The following is a 21,192-nucleotide window of genomic DNA, read 5'->3' on the forward strand; positions in this document are numbered from 1 at the left end:
CTATTTCATACTTAAAACTTTACTCAAAATTTTTCAGTCTCCACACTTAAAGCCGGCAGGCCTCACAACTCACAGAGCCAGGCAACTGCCACCATTTGCTTCTTTTTCTGCCAACGTACTAAACTGAATTTTCAAAAGTCAGTTACGAACGTCAGTCCACCAAACACATTCTCTGAAGAGATGAAAGTTCTCTCTCCATAACCCAAAGAGAGTGGACTGGTTTTCTGAGAAAATGGAAGAGACCGGAGTGCAGGACAGCACATTCTAGCTAATCCATACTACTTACTAGGAGTTTTTTGAGGCTGAGGGAGCTCAGATTGTGTTAGTAAACAAACCTTACAAAAGGAAATTAAAACCACTGTACTCCCTGAAGTATGTTCCTGATCTACCCCAATATGCATAGTTTTACTCTGTTTATTCATGACCATTCCTCATATCATACTAAGTGAATTCTGTCTGATTAATTAATATTAGAAATATAAAAACTAATATCAGGCTTCTACTACTGTTTGACCCAGCTGGGCTCTGAGTGTATTTTGATTCCTGAAAACCTACCCCAACATCTGACATGAAACCAAAGGCAAAACGACAGGGCAATTAGCCTCAGCGCTCCCTCCTGCTGCCCGTTTCACAGAGCGTTAACTGAGAAGAGAAGACTCTATCACCACAGTCAATATGCCTTTTGAATAGCAGGCAAATATAAACTAAGCCAATGGTGGAACCAACATATTATGCCTCTGACTACAGATACAAGCTTCAGCCAGCAAGATGCAGTGCCCACCAAGAGAAAAGAAAACTTCCTAATGATCCGGCCCTTAACCCACCAGCAGCATGAAGACACCGTATCCAACAAGGTGTGGGGGATATTAAAAAGTGTTAGATCACTGCGCTCTTTAGGAGACTAAGAACTACTTGGAGATATAACAGAACGGTTCATGCCAACATTTACTGGTAAAAAACAATTTACTGATGAAAACCCTGGGATGCAAAGATGAATAAAGGCAGGCCCGCCCTCAGAGCATCCACATCTACCACTGGTCAGCAGCTGGCCATGCCAGGACCTCCACCAAGGTCTGTGAGATGCAGGAGGCAGCAAAGGCCATTTTCAGCTGTATTCATCAGGGATTCAGAAACAGGATTTGTGTGGGATATTAAAGAAAGAGTTAGGATTTTAACAGAAAGTCAGAGGAAGAAAGAGAAGGTGGTATCCTTAAGGAGGCAACAGGAAGAAGGCAGGCTAGCCCAGAGCATATCTAGGAAATGGTGAGTTAACCAGTTCAGGTGAGCAGAAGGGCTTCTGACCAGATTCCTGATATTCCAGGCAGGGTCCCATACATAACACTCTTCACACACAGTCTGTAAAATATTTTAAATATTTTAAGTCTAGGAGAAACATAACCAACTTAGGAATAATAAATATAAATTAAGCTACACTATAACGTGAACTCACATAACACTTTTACTTTTCAACGTATGCAAATATCCTTCGCTCCAGAAAACGAATTTTTTTCTTTGTTTCTACCATCCTTTAGACCACTGTCCTTTCATAGCCAGCTCCCTAGGGGCTCCCTCTCCCACTTGGCAACATAGTTCAACCTCAGGCTCATAATGACCATCTGGACGTGGATTTCTCTCAAAGATACAGCTCTAACCTCTCTACTAAATGCTATTTCCAAAGTGAACTCTTGATCTCTTCCAAATCTGGTCTTTTCCCTACAATTTTATATTTGTTATCATTATTCACCCAGTACCTCAGAGTTGAAAACCTATTTACCTCCCACCTCTCATTCAACTGGTCTCCAAAATTCTACTAATTTTGTCTCTGAAATGTCACTTGCATTCACGTATCCTTTCCATTCCTGTGGCCTCCCCTGAGGTTCACATCTTCACTACATCTTCTCTGGACCCCAGCTGGTCTCCCCATCTTTGACCTTTCCTTCTCCAATCTACCTAGACTGCTGCCAGATTAAGTTTCTGAAAGCACAGCTTCGTGCCCATGTCCTTCCCTGTCCCTAATCCATCAATGGCTTCCTCCAAATAAATCCCAAAGTCCCCATTCCCACCAACCTTTCTAATCCTTTTTGTACTAGCCTGGCTCACATACTCCATGCTCTAGTCATAGCACATTACTTGTTGTCCAGAAGACAAGATCCACCCTCCCCTACCACCTGCCCACATGTCCAGTTACTGCCCTTCAAGGGAGTCATCAAATGCTACTTCTTCCATGAAGCCCTTCTAAATCTTCTGGCAGGAAGTAATCTTCTCCCTCTGAATGCCAATACCACTTCATCCAATACCACCTGGCCTTTGAGTTCCTTGTGTAAGTGTGTTCATACCCCTACAGGAGTAACCTCCTAAAGGAGCATCTCTGCATAAAAATAATTAAACCAACGTGCTAATTTAGTACTTTCTTACAAGGAAGCATTGTGCCAAGAATTATGGACGACACAAGAGCATCAGCTGACAGCTAAGTTGGGAAATCATGCTCAAACCATGCAAAAATAAAGCAATAATATCAATAACTCTTTTTCAATTATTCATATGCAGATGTTAGTTGAAGTCATGAAAATATAGAACCTCTCAGAGAAAGTGAGTCTCCTTAACAGAACGAAAAGTCTGAGACAGCACACCGCAGCGGTTTATAGGATCAACTCTGCAGTCACTCGTGGCTGGGTTCTAATCCCAGCTGGGGCATTTAACCATTCTGTGACCTTGCGCAAGTGGTTTAGCCTCTCTATGCCTTGGTTTCTCGTAAATAGACAAATTAAAATACAGATATTAATAGTACCTTCCGCATAAGACAGTTGTGAGAATTATGCATGTAGTGTATGCAAAACTCTTGGAGGCTGGCACATAATTAGTGCCATACCTGTTAGCTCATCTTATTCTTATTACTGTGAATATATTTTATATGGGGGGAAAAAAACACAAGAATCAGATATTTGGTAGTTAAGATGTCTAGCAGGATTTTTTACTAGAAAGAGAGACCTTACCGCCTTGAAATCGTCAAGCCAGATTTGCTCAATCTCCTGACAGGGATTCTTTGATTGACTGAGAGCAGGGGGAAATTCACTGGGAGGGGCTCTTTGAACAATGGATTGAATGCTGTGGAAACGGAGAAGACACCAAGACCACTGAATCAAACACAAAGCTTTCAGCCATAGAAGGGCTCACCCACAAACAGCCATTGTCTCCCACAAACAACCCCACCATTGTCATCCAGATGGGTGCCAAATGAAACCGTTTGACTTACGCATTTCGGTCAGTGGCTCTGCGTGGACACAACCACAAATACAATTAATTGCTGCAAAAGAATCCTAGACCTACGCGCTGAATTTAGTCTGATAAGCAAGCTTTTGGGTTCAGCTTTTTAAAGGACACTAATCCACTGCATTCAGCTGGACTAAGCACATACGAGCCCGTTTCAAAGCCCATCACATCATACAGTGATTTATTTATTAATGGTGTGGGGAACAGCTGTGACTGTAGGGCATCAACATCTGTCATTTTCCCCCAAAAAGGGTGAAATACATTAAACATAAATTGCCACAAATACCTCAACTTGAATTTGCATTGCAGACACATATTCATACACAGTGAAATGACAACTGCTAGGATACTTGATGTTTTATTACTTTTTACTAAAATTATTTATAGCTCCAAGCTGATCGTTATTCACGTCAGAATGGTCAGAGTGGTGGAATAACAAGTTTACATTTATCACCATCTTACTTGCTGATACAATACAGAAATTAAAAGAATCATAGCAATAAGACTGATGCTACACAAGAACGAACAAAAAAGTCTGTCTCTTTTGGTTGGAATGTCTGTTTTTACTCACTACCTGGAATACTGGCATGGCTGTGTCAGCAAGGTCTCTCCATCCTAGGTGTCAAGGAAGGTCAGGCACAGTACGCTGAGTAACAAAATAAACACCCCAAAACCTCATTGGCCTAACACACTAATGGTTTAATCTCTTCTTCACAATGCATCCCAATGCAGCTTGGTAAGGGAGGTTCTGCTCCACATGGTCATTCAAGATCTAGGCTCCTTCCATCCTGTGGCTCCACCACATCCTAGGGCTCCGCAGTTCTCCCCTGCACCCCCTGCAGCTGGCCAGCAGACTAGAAAGAGAGCAAGTGTGGAAAAGTCACCCCACTCTTAACTGCCTCTCATTTCCGCACACATCCCATTGGTGAGAACCAGTCACATGGTCCCACCTAGATGCGGAAAGTAGTCTAATACTTTCTAGTGATAGTCTAGTGGCTATCAACTGGGGACAATTTTGACTCCCAGGGGACATTTGGCAATGGCTAGAGAAATCTTTGAGTGTCACAACTGGGCAACTGGCATCTAATGGGTAGAGTCCAGAGACGCTACTAAACATCCCATAGTGCATAGGGCAGTCTCCCCACAACAAAGAATTATCCAGTCTCAAATGTCAATAATGCTGAGATTTTGGTAAGCATCTAGTCAATTGCCACATCACATAACATATCAATGCTCAGGTCTACCACCATTTTTCACCAACATATATTCTAATCAATCTCAACAAATCCACGTATCCATAGTTTGTTCCTTCATTGACTTCTTCACTCCTCCATTCACTCCTCCAAACTCTTAAACAAGACAGGGTCTCTACAGTCAAGGAATTCACAATGGAGCAGAGGAAGCAACCATATACAGAATGATCATACGCAGGGGTAAGTGGGGTTAAAAAGAACAAATGGAAGGGAAAGTAATTCTGCCTGAGAGAGTTGGAGGAGAATCCACAGGGCAGGTGGGATGGGAAGGAAGTCTTGAAGGAAGCACATACTTACAACTTTCCATCACGATGTTGTGTTTTTTTAGGGGAAGTGGGGGGTGGGAAGGGCAGGAAGAAAAGGTGTTCTGGGAAAAGGGAACTGCATGAACAAGGGAATGGCAATATGAAAGAATGTGATCTATTCTCCTTTCTGGTATGGGGGAAAACAGTAAGTGGGGGAAGAGGGGTTGTAAAAAATGCTTTCTTGTTCAAACATATTTTTCAGTCGTGTATTCATGAAAGTCTTAACCTCCCTGCTACATAAGCTGGCTTTCAGTCAAGTGGCCCTTCGAGAAACAATTCATGCCACCAGACTTCACAGAAACTTGTTAGCTCAGGGCAAAGCTCAGCTAATAGCCAGAAACCTCACTGCAAATTCCCCAGCAGAACCCATCACCGACTCTTCCAAACCACACTGCCTCAAAGCCAACATCAAACTGCTTCAGGTAGACGGTTGACCAAAATCGTCCGTCTTTGTTCCCAAAGACAGGACAGTGCAGAAGTCAGATCTCTTCCTAAATTATGTTACGTTGAACCCGTTTTGTATTTTTTTTTAAAAAAAAAAAGAGTTTTCGTTTCTTTTGATCCCTAATCCCAGCTGTGAACGTGACTCCCAGACTGCAGTTAAGAGCACAGACTGTCCAGGTTGATATCCCGGCTCTGGCATCAACTCGCCACGTGATGTTGGACAAGACACCTAACTTTGCAGGATCGCCTGCCTCCCAGATAATGTACGTAAAGCACTTAGGACTGAGCCTGATGCATATAATAAACACTATCTTTATCTTTGTACTGCAGTTATCCCCTTGCCCCCCAAAATTGTCTCTCAGTTCCCATGAAATACATTGTGGAATCCAACAGAGTTTGGGAAGGAAAATACCTGACAAACTTCCATGTCATTTTACAGAACATTATTAATAACAACTTCAATTTGCTTTGGGCAAGATGCTTTTAATTACGAAACCAATATCACCACGTAAACAACAGCTATTCTTGATTTTGAAACTAAAATCGAATTTTTAAAAATACATACTCCTACACAATTATGTACCTCCATTATTCTCTCTACTCATTTCCTCCCTCAGAGTGTTGCCCCTCTCTCTACTCTTCTTATTTTCACTGTGATCAGCTTTCCGAAAACAAAGTGTATTTAGCTGTTAAGTACTATAGATTATATTGAACAACAGCCATCACCTAGAAGTAAAAAGCCTCATAAAAGGAAGAAATTTGTTTCTTTACAAGTCAGAATCTCGAAGGAGAAGCTGAATGAGGGAAGCGGACTCCAGAACCCAGAGGAGAGTCAGGCTGTTCAGAACTGCTTCCTTCTGTGTTGAGACAAGAATTCCAGATTGCGGGTGAACAACCCATGTCAAGGGTTCTAGTCTAAGTGAAGTCCCATTCACCTTTACTAAAAGTGGTGACAGAATCTAATGGCGTAGCCCTTTGCAACAAGTGAAGGACAGGGAATATAATGAAAGCCGAGACAATTAGAAGAACGACGCTGAACCACGTTTGTTAGACTTCAAAATTAATTATCACTCCCCTCCTAATTTACAAGGAATTCTAACCTGTCTGGATAGTATCTCTTTTTCAATTCCCATTGCAGACTGGACTTAACCCTAAGAATGTTATTTTAAGGAGCTCATCAAAGAGAGGGTTTGGCATCTCCATGGTCAGGTTCCACAAATAAGGTGTAAGAAGTCTGGGGTGAAATCTGACACATTTAGTGAAGACATTTTCCCTTGTAAATCAACGAACTTCTTGTAGGGAGTACGACAGCCATGAGATGCGATACTTATTTTGCGATATTATTTTGATATAAACTCAAGGTGTAGGAGTGATGAACTTTTGATAGCTGTAACTCCACTATTGGGGAAAAAAGTAAATGACTGATCCAGCAGAGAAACACTAACTCTTTGAACTAACATTTAGCATTTTGTATATAGAAATAAAGGGAGGGGCCGGCTCCGTGGCCGAGTGGTTAAGTTCGCACACTCTGCTGCGGCGGCCCAGGGTTCGGATCCTGGGCGCGGACATGGCACCGCTCCTCAGGCCACGTTGAGGCGGCATCCCACATCCCACAACTAGAAGGAACTGCAACTAAGATATACAACTATGTACCGGGTGCCGGGGCGGGGGTGGGGGGGGAAGGGGGGGCGGTTGGGAAATAAAGCATTAAAAAAAAACAAAGATTGCCAACAGCTGTTAGCCCAGGTGCCAATCCTTAAAAAAAAGGAAGATTGGCCACAGTTGTTAGCCCAGGTGCCAATCTTTAAAAAAAAAAAAACCCTTTGAAAAACAAAACAAAAAAAAAAGAAAGAAAGAAAGGGAATTTATTACATGAATTCTGTTTGCCTAAAAGATTCCCCTTTCGTAGACAAGGTATTTACCTTTTTCTTAGGTGAAGTAATAGAGCATGAAGAAATCTGGCTTATCAGGAACATAAATGAAATACTATCTCGGCACGCATACTGATGACACGGGAATCTGACCGAAAGGGTGACGTGAATGTCTGGCAATTGCCTTCAGGCGCTACGTGCATGAAATTTACAGAACTGGCAACCAGCAAGCTAATTACTGTTTCTGGCAACTTGCTGCAGGTCCTGTCCGCACCAAGCTACCATCCTCAGATAAACAATTACAGTTCTCAAGAAGAAACAGAACACAAAGTGTTATTTGAGGTATCAGCTAAAGATTAGAAAAATCTGTGGCTTATCCAGGAGCCTTATGCATTGCCATCAATCCCACGTGTTAGGAATGGAGAGAAGGAATGCCAGCAAACTGGAGCCTAGTTGGAGGGCGGGCTCCAGATATCTCCACTCAGTGGTTATGGAGGCAGGCCTGGTTCCCTTCCCAGCCCCCACTTGGTATTAATAGACTCATCAGGAAATCCCTCCCATATCTTTGAGAGGAAAGCACTGGGCACTGTGCACACAGCACCCCCATCACAGCCCACACTACTGTCAGGCTTACAACATGAGCATCCTGGCTGCAAACAAAAGACAAAGCAACTCATCTGCTAGCACCATGTGGTTCTGTCAAGAAGAAAAAAAGTCAAGAAGAGCTTACACATAAGTATGCTCCGAATATCAGTGCAACCAGGAAGCCAGAGAGGATCTAGGTTTATGCATTTTCAAATGAGCTATGGAAGGACCCAGATTGAAATCCCACTACAATTAGCAATCCAGCCTGAACAGGAACCCAACTCTCAAAGTTATTTCTGAAGATTAAACTGATTCCACCATTCCTTAAACAAGTATTTACAGAGTGCCTACTGTGTACCAAGCCCTGTGCAACAATCCTGCCAGCCACAGCAACTACCACTGTTGAAGGGGAATTTTCTAAAGATCCCATTAACTTTACATTTATATTGTATAGTCTAGTTCTCTTGCCTTTATTAAAACACTCTCTTCTTTAAAAAAAAAAAAAAATGATGATGATGCTGATGATAATAAAGATCCCATGCTAAAAAGCTGATTCATAAATAAAGAGATTAACAAAACCAGCTGCCTTCTCCCGTCTTATCTTGCCCCATTCTCGCCTGCCTCTTAGGATATTTGTATCTCTAACCCTGTAAAACGTCCACAAAGCCTGCTTCAGGATGCCAAAAAACAATCACAGAACAAGGACAGGACCCCTACATAGGGTGACCAACATGTCCCGGTTTTCCTGGGACTGCTCTGGTTTTAAAACAAAAAGTCCTTTGACCCAGGTATTCACTTAGTCCTGAACAAAGTGATTCGATAGGTCACTCTGAAGTTGGGTACCTGGAGGGTTACTGTAAATATTCAGTAAGATTACCTTTTGACCTTGTTATGAAAAGAAATTAATCCTCCAATTTGCTGTCTTCTATTTAACTTGAAGGGGTAACTCAAGGCTCACAAGGATTTATGGGCTTGTTTTACAGAAGAAAGAGAATGTCTTCAAGGATCAGCAGATAACCAGCCCCCAGCTGCCATTGATGCCCAGAAGTTCCATTGCCCAGGGGCTTTCTGGAGTGAAAGAAACATGGATTACCCCCTTGTTTCCCTGAAACTCCTCCTGCCACACCCCTTAGCTCTATAAAATTCCCTGCCTTCTTCTCTTGTTAAGGTAGATTTGAGAGCACTCATGCTCCTGCCTTCTTGTCTTGGCCAATTCAAATAAACCTTTCTCCATCTCCAAGCATGATGTCTCAGTGTTTGGCTTACTGCACATCTGGCACATGAACTTGAGATTAAGAGGTTGGATATCAACTCTAGTCCCAAGAAACCAGACCCTAAGAAAGAGCGGTCCATTATAGGAGGGCCTTCGTTTGCCTGGGAGGAGCGAGGTCAAAGGACAAAGGAGGCTATGCCCTTTAAGAAAGGCCTGGGTTGCCTGCTATCTTAGAACCTCACAGCTTCCCCCAGCTTCCTCCAGCTTCCTCTTGAGAGCTATCACTTTTAAACTCCACAGTATTTAAGCAAAGCTGTACAAAGACTTTCCAATGACAAGACTCCAATGACAATGACATACAGAAGAAATCCTCATATAAATGCCGAAGGCTGTAGTTATTTGGATGCGGCTATCTCCTTGGCCAATTTAAGAGCTTCTTCAGTTTAGACCATGACTATTCACCCCGAGATTCCCAGAATCCAGCACCAAGACTGGTGGATGGTAGATGCTAAATAAAATGGACATTAAGATAGCTGCCATTATGTAGTGCTCACAATGCGTAGGGCAGCACACTAAGTACTTTGTATAAATGATCTCACTTACTCTCATAATAACTCAATGAGGTTGACTGTCCTCCATTTTCCAAATGAAGAAACCAAGGTTCGGTCAGACCTTATTGACTCAAGGTCATTACGGCAGAGCTCACATTTGAACCCAAACTCATCTCTCTTCAAAAATTCCTTTTTTTAACCACTCAACCGAATTAGGATTGAGTAAGGTGGACATCTATGGTGAGGGATCAAGAATTGAGAAAGAAGAATATCAGATACATTTCTTTTATTCTCTCTCCTTTTAGCTTTGCCATTGCAAACAAAAAAAAAACCCAGAAAACTTAATTAATTAGGAGTTAAGTTTACGCATTAAGCTACAGCAAGGCAGGGATTTCAGTTGGTAGAATTGTGCCTGACAAACAGTAGGCACCCAATATTTGAATAAATTTACTAAATACAATGGTATACCTAATACAGGGTTTAAGTCATTGATGTTCAGTGTTTCAAATGCTATTTTACCTACCACCAGAGGTGAATAGATAGATTCCTACCCTAGGTTTCTGAAGTGTTAGTGTGACAGAGCAGGAGTGGATGGAAAGGTACTTACCCCAGTTAAGAATGGCTCTCTACCTGCATGGTAGAATTAGCTATTACTCCCTTAAAATGACAGTAAACCCTTATGTCTCATGCAACAAAGAGGCAAATTCTCTTAAAATACAGAGATCTATCCACGTGCTCTCTAACCACTTTTAATGTCATATTAACCTGGAGGGAAGCAATTTGGAAATCTACCCTGGAGCAACACAACTGCAAAAGGACCTCACACCAGATGCTTTGTTTTTGAGACATTTATCTCAGCTCCATTCACTCTCCATCAAACTGAGAACATTATTTTAATGTTAATGTATTCCTGGCCATCTTCTGCAAGCAGCTGAACACATTTCCTCTTTCATAATAACACTATCCATAATGATCAAGCATTCTGAGTGGTAAAGAGTCTCTATCACGTGAATCTGTATTCCAAAACCAAAAGGGGTAGGTAAACCAGATGTCTATCACAAAGGCATTTACGCCACAAGTTAATTGCGAAGGGAGATGTGGCCACAGTTGTGGGCAATTGTCACCCACTTGTGTCAAACCCAAACAGCAAAATCTGCTCCTTTAGACTGTGGGGTGGCCTGGTGGGGTATAAAGTTCTAATGCTGCTTTCTATATATGTCACCAAGGAGAGGGGCTTTTTAGTTTGTTTTATTGTTGTTTTGGAAGCAGCAGGCAAAGTGAAGTTGAAAAACAGACCATCAATAATAATTCATTTATTAGAATGATGACTCTCAATGAGAATGCTCACCTCCCAATCATTGGTGTGAACACTGCAGCCTGGCAACTCTAATTTAATTCAACATTTAATCACTATTAATGCAAGCAGGCGAAGCTCTTAAAAATAAGCTTCTCTCTTCTTAACTTCTTTTAAGTCTACAGGCTAAAAGTATCTAAAATTCCTTTCTCACAGTAGGTCACAATCATTTTTGTGTTGTCAAAAACTCATCGATGATTGAGTATTTACTGAGCCCTCACTATGTACAAACATGGTGGGGAATACAAAATAAGGCCAAACCTCATCCAGTCTTCATCTTTAAGGAGCTTTCGAAGGAACTGAGATCCTGCTGGTCTCAATCTCCCAGTCTCATCTGCCAGGCTGCAGGCCCCCTTGAAGGCAAGTGTCCACCTCATTCACTCTTTCCCCCAGCTGAACGATGACTGGAAGAATCCCATTCACTAGGACTCTTGTGATATGTGGCTTGATGATAAAAGATATCCTGGGACATCTTTTCAATATACCTCCCTTTGTGTGAACTAGTTTGAATGGGTTTCTGTTCTTTGCAATCAAACAGAAAGAAAAAGATACTTGAGTCTTAGGCGATATTACAAGACAATCTATGATAGGTGTTCTTTGTAGAATGAATGAATGTTGAATCACACAAGAGATGGAGGCAATCTTGCCAGAGAACTCTGGAGGAGTGAAGGATGGCTAAGGGCTAAAGTGAAGGAGTTAGATTTTTAGAAGTGTTAAGAGCTAAGCTGCACTTTTAACAATGGGGTATAGGGAGAGGACACTGTGGGCCACAGGATATCAGAGAATTAAGAAAGTGGCTATACAAAGCATTTTTGGAGAATAGTGGCTTAACCAGGCCAGCTAAGGTAGTGTTTTAAAGTCAGGCAGAACAAAAGTCAAGCTTGGACAAGAAGTCTGGGGTTAACCTGGGGAAAACTTCAAAGGAAAGACTAAAGAACATGAAGCTCATCCCAAAAAAACAGAAGCCACTGAAGGTTATTAAGCAAGGGAATGAACAATTAAAATGACCTACTGTCCTAAGCGTGACAATATTTTGTTATACAGATTGGGGATGGGAAAGCCAGGAGGTGAGGGTACCCATTCTAATAGCCCAGAGAGAAATAAGGTTCTCGGCTAGGACGCAGCCAGCAGTGGGGATGAAAATTAAGGGAGATATGGGAACTGTCACTAAGGAGAGACGGTTAATCTGTTGTAAGCAAAACAGCAATATTAATAACAATGCTCTCTATTTCCACAGTCTCTGTCAAACTATTTGACATCTTTGTCAAATCTGAAATCTTTGATCATCAAAGATTTTGACGATCAAAATCTCATCCGTTCTTGCAGAACCTCAGTGAGGAGCACATTAAGTGTGATTATCTGGATTTATAAATGGAAATCAAGGCAGAAAAGTTACATTTCCTTGGTAGGTAGGAATAAGATGGGGGTAGGGGGAGTAGGAAAAGAAAATGCAAGCACAGAACACAGCACTCGTAGATTCCACTTCATCATGACTTTGCCCCTACGAGCAACACATCCGCCTTTGATCAATCCCTTCCTTGCATGAAGTCTGATGCCCCAGGAAACCCATGTGATGTCAGAATAACTTTTATCACACAGGATGTTGGCAATGAGTTTTATCTATGCAGGAGTTAATGAATCAAGCGGTAAATAGGGCATACCCCCTCCACTCCCAGGAGATCACAAGCAGCCCCCCATAACACTACAAAGATGTATCTAGGCCTCAGCAGTCATATAGGGTCTAAGCCAGGAAAGCACAGGCCTCAAGAACTACCCAAAGGAAATGCAAGTCACATATACACTACTTGAGGCCTCCCTCTTTATATCTTACAATGATAGTAAGTCAACCAGAAGTAGAAAATCCTTAAACATAAAACAAATACTTATTTTATCCAAACTGTGACTTCAATTATTGAGGCAGACTCCAGAACACACAGCATAGCTCATGAAGCCATGAAGGAAGAAGCAAGAAAACCAATGTCTTCCTCCTTTCAGGTTTCCACAACATTGCAACAGTCAGGGCCAGGAGCCACACTCACTCCACAAGTGTCCTCTACCTGGACAGCCAACTTTGTTACGAAATTAAAGTGATAGACACTCAGAGCCCAAACTAAATATAGAAATGTGTTTTGGAGCTTCTCAAATATACTTCAAGACTAGTCCCTCAGGCTTAATTTTCCCTCTTGCTCAGTTTGTGCCTCTCCTTTAGCCCAACCACAGGCACCCTCAATTGGTTCTTGGAGGTCTTGGATGGTCTACATCTGGTTCTTCCTGCTGCTCATCTCCCACATCAGAACCCCTTTGGATGCAATATCTTGTCACTCAACTGAAGATGGACCAAAAGGCAGCCTCTGTATCCTTAGGCCAATGTTCACGTCCTCTAGTCACTGTGTCTTGGGGGCTAACAGTCAGTTTACCACATTACCTGCCTACAGAGAGCTGTCTTTATTAAAAATATGTTCAACGAGGTGATTATTGAGATAGAAGCAATATTATTTTGTTAAATTCCATGCTTATGTTTATGCTAAAGTATTTATCAAATCCTGAAAATTCTAATCTACGCATGCATTTATCACAACATGAATAAAGATATTTGAGTGGCCAGCCCTTTCCACAGCAAAATCTCTCCACAAGCCACCCACTGTTTAATCCACAGGCCCTTGCAATGCCTGTTCCACAGCACCCAAGTATTTTTAGGGAGAGTGCAGCAAGGAGGGCTTTAAAACTTACCACCTTCACAGCCAGGAGGGCCACTGATGGAAGTACAAATGCCTCAGAACTCTCTGGGTGGTCTACTAGTCTTGAGACCAGAAAAAGCCTCTTGTCCAAACTGCTTTTTCTAAACATCAAAGTAACAAGAGGGTGACCCAAGGCTACACTACACCCATGCCTGCCCTCTCCAGGTGCCCTCTGATGCCCTGCAGTCTTTGCTACGTGAGGCCACCTTCTGGGTGATGCCAGGCCCACTGCCATTCTTTTTCTCCCCTGGGCTGTTCCAAACAAACTCAGGAAGTCTTAGACAAGAGGCAGATGGGCAGGGAGAGAAAGTCTGTGAGTAACACCTCTCTATTACATAACGCTAAGCACCGAACCTCCTAGAACCAGCCTTGGAAATATCTCCTGGCCTAGCACTTCAGAGTAAACAAGTACTCAAAGCAGGCAAAAAAAAGAAAATCATCATTTTTTATTAGATGACCAGTGTACAATCATATTAGGAAATATAATACCAACATATCAGTAAGTAACGTGTTGGGGTAGGACCAGATGCTTTAAGATATTTATCATTCATTCATTCAATCAATAGTCATGTAACAATGATGCCCACAAAGCACCGAGTTAGGCCTGGCAGCAACACACTCTCGGCCAGGCACACCACTTGTGGAAGTCATTAGCACTGTCCACCTATAGCCTGTTTTCCCTTTTTCAGTAGAATAAATATGAAATTGTGGTTAAATGGGGTCATAGGACTAGTTCTGGGTGAGGCAATGAAGTCACTGCTGGGTCAGATCATGTCATTACCAGAGCAAGATTCTCTGGTTTCCTCTCCAATGCTGCAGTGATCTTGCAAGCACCCTCAAGATCCCACCTCCCTCAGTTTGGGCCCTTGAGTGACTCTGACGAACAGGGCCCACCTGCTGACCACGCTGGATACACAGCACGGGAAAGAAAGAAGCTGTACGTAGCCACTGGGATTTGGAGGTGATTTGTTACTGCAGCGCAACTTAACCTATCTTGCTGATACATCACTGTTTAAAAAAGAGAGAAAGCTGCAAAAATTCCCCCACCCCATCTGTTTTCTAAATCAAATAATCCAGAACAGCAGAATTTGTTTCAAAATTCAAGTGCAGCCGGGACTGAATAATACCTCGAAATGTAGAGGGTGCCAACAGGATAGACAGGTTCAAACAACTCAGGGAATAAGGAGTGAAAACAGAATGACCTCTCAACAATGAGGAAATCTAACCATTCATGTGGAACCCAGCTGAGGAGTTTAAAGACTATGAAGAAAAGGTCACCTTCTGACAACAGGTCCAGTCATTTACAAAGTAGTGAGCTCCCCAATGAAAGAGGCATTCAAGTAGAGGCTGAATGATCCTAGCCTCCTTCCTCAGAAGTCCAATACCACTCCGTTCCTCTCTGTCTAGCTTCCATGGAACTTAACCGGAATCAGGCCTTCATGTCTCCCTCAACCTGTAAACTCCCTGAAGGTGGTTCATTTTTATGTCTCCACACGCCCCCACCCCACCCCTTGGCACCTTCCACAGAGCCTGTTACCTATCAGGTGCTTGATAAACATCTGCTATTAAATGAATCAAATGAGCATTGTAGGAAGGACTCGGGCACAGGAGGCAAAGGTTGGTCTCATAACCTCTAGGGCTTGTCCAACCTAAAGCTAACCACACTCCTGCAGACATCTCGGGGGTGGGGAGCCTGCACCTAAAAAAAAAATTCAACATCAGTACAACACTTTACTATGATTTCTTACTGTACACAATTCAAAACCACAGCGAAACCTAACACTGCACTATGGCGATCTTTGTTCTTGGACGTGCATTTACATGCGCGGGCAGCTGTTTTCCCATGTGGAATTCTGTGTGTGAGGTATTTATTTTTTCTATTAAAAAAAAACCACACCCTTTGTTTCTATTGCATTATTATACTCCCTATTACCCCATCACGTGGCTTTTCCTCTTGCAGGAACACAGCACACACCCTGCATTATTGCTGACACAAAAATTACTTGTCAAAATACCTCTCTCCCAACACATTGCAAATCTGATCTTTCTAAAGCGTTGGGCTTTGTTTCAGCCGGGACTAGATAACTCACCACTCCTAGGGATTCCTGAATGCTTTGAGTGGAAGGAAAAATGCCAGTGTCACTTAGGTTTTTGAAAGTCACCTTTCAAAATAAAACTACCTTAGAGGTGAATGACAAATCTCTCAAGTTTCTAAATTTTATGTTTCAAGGGATTTGGGGGGAAAATGGTGAAGAGAGAATCTGTCACAGATACGCTGATGCTGCTGCTGCAGTGCAAGAGGGCTCCAGGAGCCTTTGGCCCTCGGCAATGCCTTCTTCCTGCAAGGCAAACCTCGAGTCCATTTCCACAACCATCCTTAGTCCCTCCTACTTGTGCAGGACGCCAGGACTCTGCCCTCTAGGAGACAATGCCAAGGTGCCCCGATCTGTCTGAAGGTTACGGTTTCATTGAGCTCTATCAAGATAACCCCTGATCTGGTTAGGCTGACAGCAAAACAGAACTATCCTTGGAAAGAAAAGAACAGCCCAGAGTTTTTGGAAAAGAACCAACGACCCAAAGATACAACGCAGAATGAGAGCCTAATGGTTCATGGCTATATAAACGGAAACTTAACTAAAGCTCCCTTTTCTCCTTGTGCTCCTCCCACCCCACCCTTCCCTTCCATCTCCCAGTAACTTACTGCTGGCGTGTCCTTCTTGATATTGCAAACACTATTACAAGGAAAGACATTATTTCACAAGAAGGTCACCACATTTGACCAATGCCCTAATTGAGCCCTGGTCAAATTTATAATCAGCCTTACAATGACATCTTTTAAATAAACAATATCTCAGTTATGAAGCCAAAATATATTGCCACAGATAAGAAAGCAGGCATACATATATCCAAAGCTCACATTCAGATACAAGTGCCTATGCACTGACTGTATCAAAATTCCCATCAAAGGAAATCAGGTGGAATTTATACAACCCCAAACGCACCCTGCGCCCAATGACTTCTTCAAAAGGAAGGTTTAAAGTCATTTGCAATTTCTTTCTCTGAACCAGGAGTTTCAGGGCCCCCTCCTCTGCCACACAGACAGGAACGGAATGATGTGATGCAGAAACCACTCAAAAAGCCCAGTGCAAACCCTGCTGGCCTAAATGACCCAGAGACACCCAGGCGGCTACCCAGATTATTGGGGGTTACCTGAATCTGTCACCGAGTCCCTTTCACCCCCTTCTGCGTGATGACATCAAGTGGAAATGGTACGCGTCTGGGAGGCAAGAGGCGGGCAAGCAGGATGCACAATTGAGCGTGAGCTCTGTTCAGCCTGCAGTGAAATACAGGCAGTAAGGGTTAGATACGCGCAACAGAGAAAGAGATCCACGCACTCTCCCCGGTCAGCGGCGGAGTGGGGGCCCCGGGGGAGGTGGAGGAAGACGGCTGAGGTGCATCGGCATGGCGGGCCGGCGGGCCGCGGAGGGGGCGTAACGCCTCCTAATTGCCTCTATAGGATAAATAACCACCTCCCCCCGCTCCTCTGCAGTCTCCCCCGCCCCCAAGTTCTCCTTTGGCAGTAGAGCTTCTACTAGCAACTGTAATCCCTCAGAAAAAAGAAATCCGAGAAGGCGGAGAATAACATCTTGGGGCAAATATACACTAGCAAAATATACTAGGTAAACCCGGTTATCCGGGAACGCGGGGCGCCCAGTCACCCGCCCACACACACACACACACACCCGCGCGGCATTCGCGAGCATCCTTTCTTTCCTTTGCCCCTGTCTGCCACCTCATCAAATTATTGTCACTCTGTTTCGCCGATTTCTCTACTCTTTTCAAAACCGTGCGGTGCTCCCCCCACCCGACCCCACTCCCAGGTGAGATCGGGGACTGCTGCTTCCCGAGCTGCGTCCCACGAGTCCAGCCTACTTTGTCCTGCCGCTGCCCTTCCAGGAGCAAGCGCCCCAGGCGCGTGGGTCTACACAAAAGCCCCCCAACATCTGGCCCGCCTCTGCGCCCTCTCCTCCCCGGAGGTGCCCCGTGGCCGCAGAGGGGCGCGCGAGGGCAACTTCTGGGGGTGGGGAAGGCGCTAGACTAGGGGCTTGCGAGAGGACCATCGGGGTGTGTGAGGCGTGGGGGCGCAAGTAGGGCGCGCGCGCACGCACGTGCATCTCAGGGGCGCGCGCGGCGCGGGCACGAGACGAGCTCCCTAGGACTGGAGCTCCAGGGGGCATCTGAGGACTCCGCCGAGACGCCGTCAGCCCAAGTCCACCAGCGCTCGGGAGAAACGCAACTCCAGGGACCATCTCCCCTGCGCCCCGGGGCCGCCCCGCCGCGCTCGGCACTCCTCTCCCCGGGACCCCTGTGGCACCCCTACTCACCATCCAAAAGATACCCCAATACGCCAGGAGGCAGCCCCCCTTTCCTGCTTCCCAAGCTCCGGGTGCAGCCGCCCTGGGGGCGCAGACATCCCTTCGCCCCCCTCTCGCCGCCCAGAACCCGGGAGGGGCAGAGCAGAGAAACAAACCGAAACTCACAGACCTCTCTCCGCAGCGGGCTCGGGTGCTCCCTACAGAGGCGGCGGCAGCTGCGGCGGCAGCATCTCGGGGTGGTCCCGGCGCGCCCGCCCCCCGCTCAGCCAGACACGCGCCGCGGGCTGTGGGGCGGGCGCCGGGAGCGCGCCTTCGGCGCCTGCAGCCCCAGCTCCCGGCTCGGCCCTTCGGGACGCGCCCCACCTGCCCGGCCGCCCTCCGCGCTCCCGGTCGGACACCGCCGCCAGGCGCTCGGCTCCGAGCGGGAGCTTTTTGTGTCACCGCCCAGACTAAGGCACCGAAGGGGGTGGGGGCGGGAGGCCGGGCTCCGCTCCCCGCGGCACCGCCCCTCCCCGGCGGCTCCACCTCCTCCAGCCCTCCCGCCTGCGCTGGTCTGGGACGTCGGTCTGTCTGTCCGGAATCGCAAACCACCCCCGGGGTGAGGAGCTGCCCACCCTCCCTCGCGTGCTCCCTCGGCCTCGCCCCCCCCAAGGGTCCAACCTCAGCCGGGACCTTGAGGTTGTCTTTCCCACGGCGCGCGAGCGGGACCTGAACTGGAATCAGGTGTGAAAGGAGGCCGAGCTGAGCCGGCAGGAGGGCGGGGTTGAGGTGGGGGCAGAGGCTGGCGAGGACCGGTCTGCAGCTCAGGACCTCGGGACTGAGCGAGGGAGAAGTTGAGGTCGTCACGATTCCAAAAACTGCCCTGGATCCGCGTCACCACAGATAATCTTTGGCTGCCCCTAAAAGTTCGCGTAGTCCAGGCAGGGTGGGATCCTGCTTTCGTGGACACATCCACAGAGGCCCGGATGGATCCCCCACCACCTGGCTCCCTCAGATAGGGTGCGGGGAGAAGGGGAGCAGAGAGGTGCCAGTCCGGAGAGGCACGGCAGTGCCAACCACCAGGACGTCCTGGGACCTAACCTATTCACCTTGAAACCTAACTCCTACCTTAGGGACGTGCTTAGAGTGTCTAGTTTCTCCAAGAAAATCCAAAGACATGGTCTCCTGCCCCTTGTAACTGCAAAAATAAGAGAACGGAGGCAAAAGGTAGCTGGTAGAGGATGGTTTCCATGCCCTCTGGTGCCTTTTTTCAGGCACCTTTTTTTAGGGATTTCTACGCAGAATGAAGACTCAAAACTCTATTCTATGACTCTGCCGACTTTCCTGGATCTCCAGCACCAGGGTTCGGCTGAGTGGCCCTTAAGTCACCCAGCAGAGCGTGCAGCCTTTCCCCGCTGCTGGAATAGAACTGTCTTTATGTCCTACTGTCTTGTACACAAGGAAAGAACTCCCACTCTAACCTCCCCAATAGCTCATTGAAGTGTTTCTGCCCAGAGGATGTAAAGGCAACCATATGAACCAACAGGGGCTCTATGTGACTTAGTAAAATTCATAATGTACTCCACTGACCCTCCTTGTCCCACAAATAAAACCTGTTCATAATATGCCCCAATGTGCTGTCACTGAGCATATACAGAAATCGGTCACCAAGAGACAGATAAAGCTCGAAGGGTGTCAGTCCTCTCCAGGATCCAGGTAAAGCCGTCACCTGGCTGATCTGTGTCCTTTCGTTCACCTGAGTTACATCCTCTATGGTACACCTGGCAGGAGTGGAAGCTATATGTGTGTTTAAAAGCCTAAGGTATCCTTGGAATAGAAGACTTCAGGAGTCTTTATTTTCAGCCTCAACTTCAGGGCAGAAAATAAAATTTGTTTTTTCAATGAGAAGCTAATGAGAGTATTGAAAACTCTGATGTTGACCAGGAGCTTGGAATAAGATGGTGAGTTGTAGCACTCCAAGATTTTTCTAGGAAAGTTAACCTAGGAATATTATTATTATACAAGAGTGACTTTAAAGACTGCTTTTAAGAAGCTAATTTCAGAGATCAGTAATTATTCTAAAATGTTTAAACTCTTTTTTCAGCTGCTTTCAAAACAGTTCTTTGGGAGGATTCAAGCATTCAGCCTGGTGTGGGGTAAACTCTTCCATCCTTAGTCATTCATTCCCACTGGCTGGGATTTTAATTCACACAGCATCATGGGTGTTCTGCCTTCTGTCCAGTCTTGTACAGCTGTCACACAGAGAAGGTTAATTAACTGGGGCAGACTGGGATAGGCCAGTTCTTAAGACTAGTTGGGGGCTCGGGCTGGGGCAGGCAACAACAGCTTGAGTCAGGGGAGGAACAGGCACCAACACGTTGGAACGGAGTCTTTAGGGAGGCAGTTGCAGGAGCGAGGCTGCTGGGAGCAGGCAGGGTTCAGAGCTGCGAGCTGGCGGGCAGCATGGTCAAAGCTTCTGGCATACCCTCCACACTCAGGCACTGCCCGTGGTGGCAGTGACAAGAAATCAAGACAGCTTCCCAGGTGTTAAAAAACTAGGGTTATCAGGATGGGCCCCAACCCCAGCCCCAGGGAACATGATAAGGATCACATAGTCAGGAAGTCGTTCAACAAATATTCCTGGAGTACGGACTATGTACCGAGAACCTGGCCCTAGGGTTAGGCCAGAGAAGAAAGGGGACCCAAACTCCTGCCCTCACAAGAACTTAGATTCTAATGGAGGAAGCAGAGAATAAACAACATAATAAATAAGTAAAATAAATTGTCTGTTGGAGAATGAAAAAGGGAAGGGGAGAAAGTCAAGCGGGGAGGGGGTTATGAAGTCTTCGTGTTGGAAGAAGGCTGGAATTTCAGCTCCGTGGGCAAGGAGGGTCCCCCTGAGAAGGTGCCTTCTGCATAGAGAGCTGGAGGAAGTGAGGCAGCAAGCCATGGCGGTAAATAGGAAGAGACTTCCAGTTATCAGAGATGGCACAAGATGGGGCTGTGTCCATTCCCACGGGCAAAGGTTGGGCTATTGGGACTGGGTTACAAAGTCAGTCAAACCAATAACATTGAGTGATGCTTAGTCACCTGAGGTGGAATTAAAGCTGCTTAAATCCAGGCAGGGATGACTTCATCTTTTCACCAGCAGCATGGAGCGCAGGTAAATGTTTATTGAGCTGAGCCCTTAAATCTCCGAGAACTCGGGGTGGGGCTGAGATAAATGTGACCCCATCATACCTCGGACAGCTCT

The 21,192-nt window shown here is 45.5% G+C and overlaps 1 protein-coding gene across 4 annotated transcripts in view; it reads right to left on the minus strand.

The window, feature by feature from the left end:
• RNF152 (ring finger protein 152) overlaps window positions 1–18,789 on the minus strand; it is a 77,551-nt gene extending 58,762 nt beyond the window's left edge. The window contains exons 1-2 of one of the 4 annotated variants that reach the window (XM_005612965.4): window positions 18,621–18,789; window positions 16,795–16,918 (exon numbers count right to left, since the gene is read on the minus strand). The gene's annotated coding sequence lies outside the window, so the exon portion shown is untranslated. Of the gene's footprint in view, window positions 1–16,794; window positions 16,919–17,517; window positions 17,735–18,129; window positions 18,429–18,620 lie in introns of those variants that run through there. The other 3 variants (XM_023647916.2, XM_023647917.2, XM_023647919.2) reach the window with 3 other exon arrangements.
• Between the last annotated feature and the right edge of the window lie 2,403 nt (window positions 18,790–21,192).

Source organism: Equus caballus, chromosome 8 (genome assembly GCF_041296265.1).
Source record: "Equus caballus isolate H_3958 breed thoroughbred chromosome 8, TB-T2T, whole genome shotgun sequence".
NCBI classification, from domain to species: Eukaryota; Metazoa; Chordata; class Mammalia; order Perissodactyla; family Equidae; genus Equus; species Equus caballus.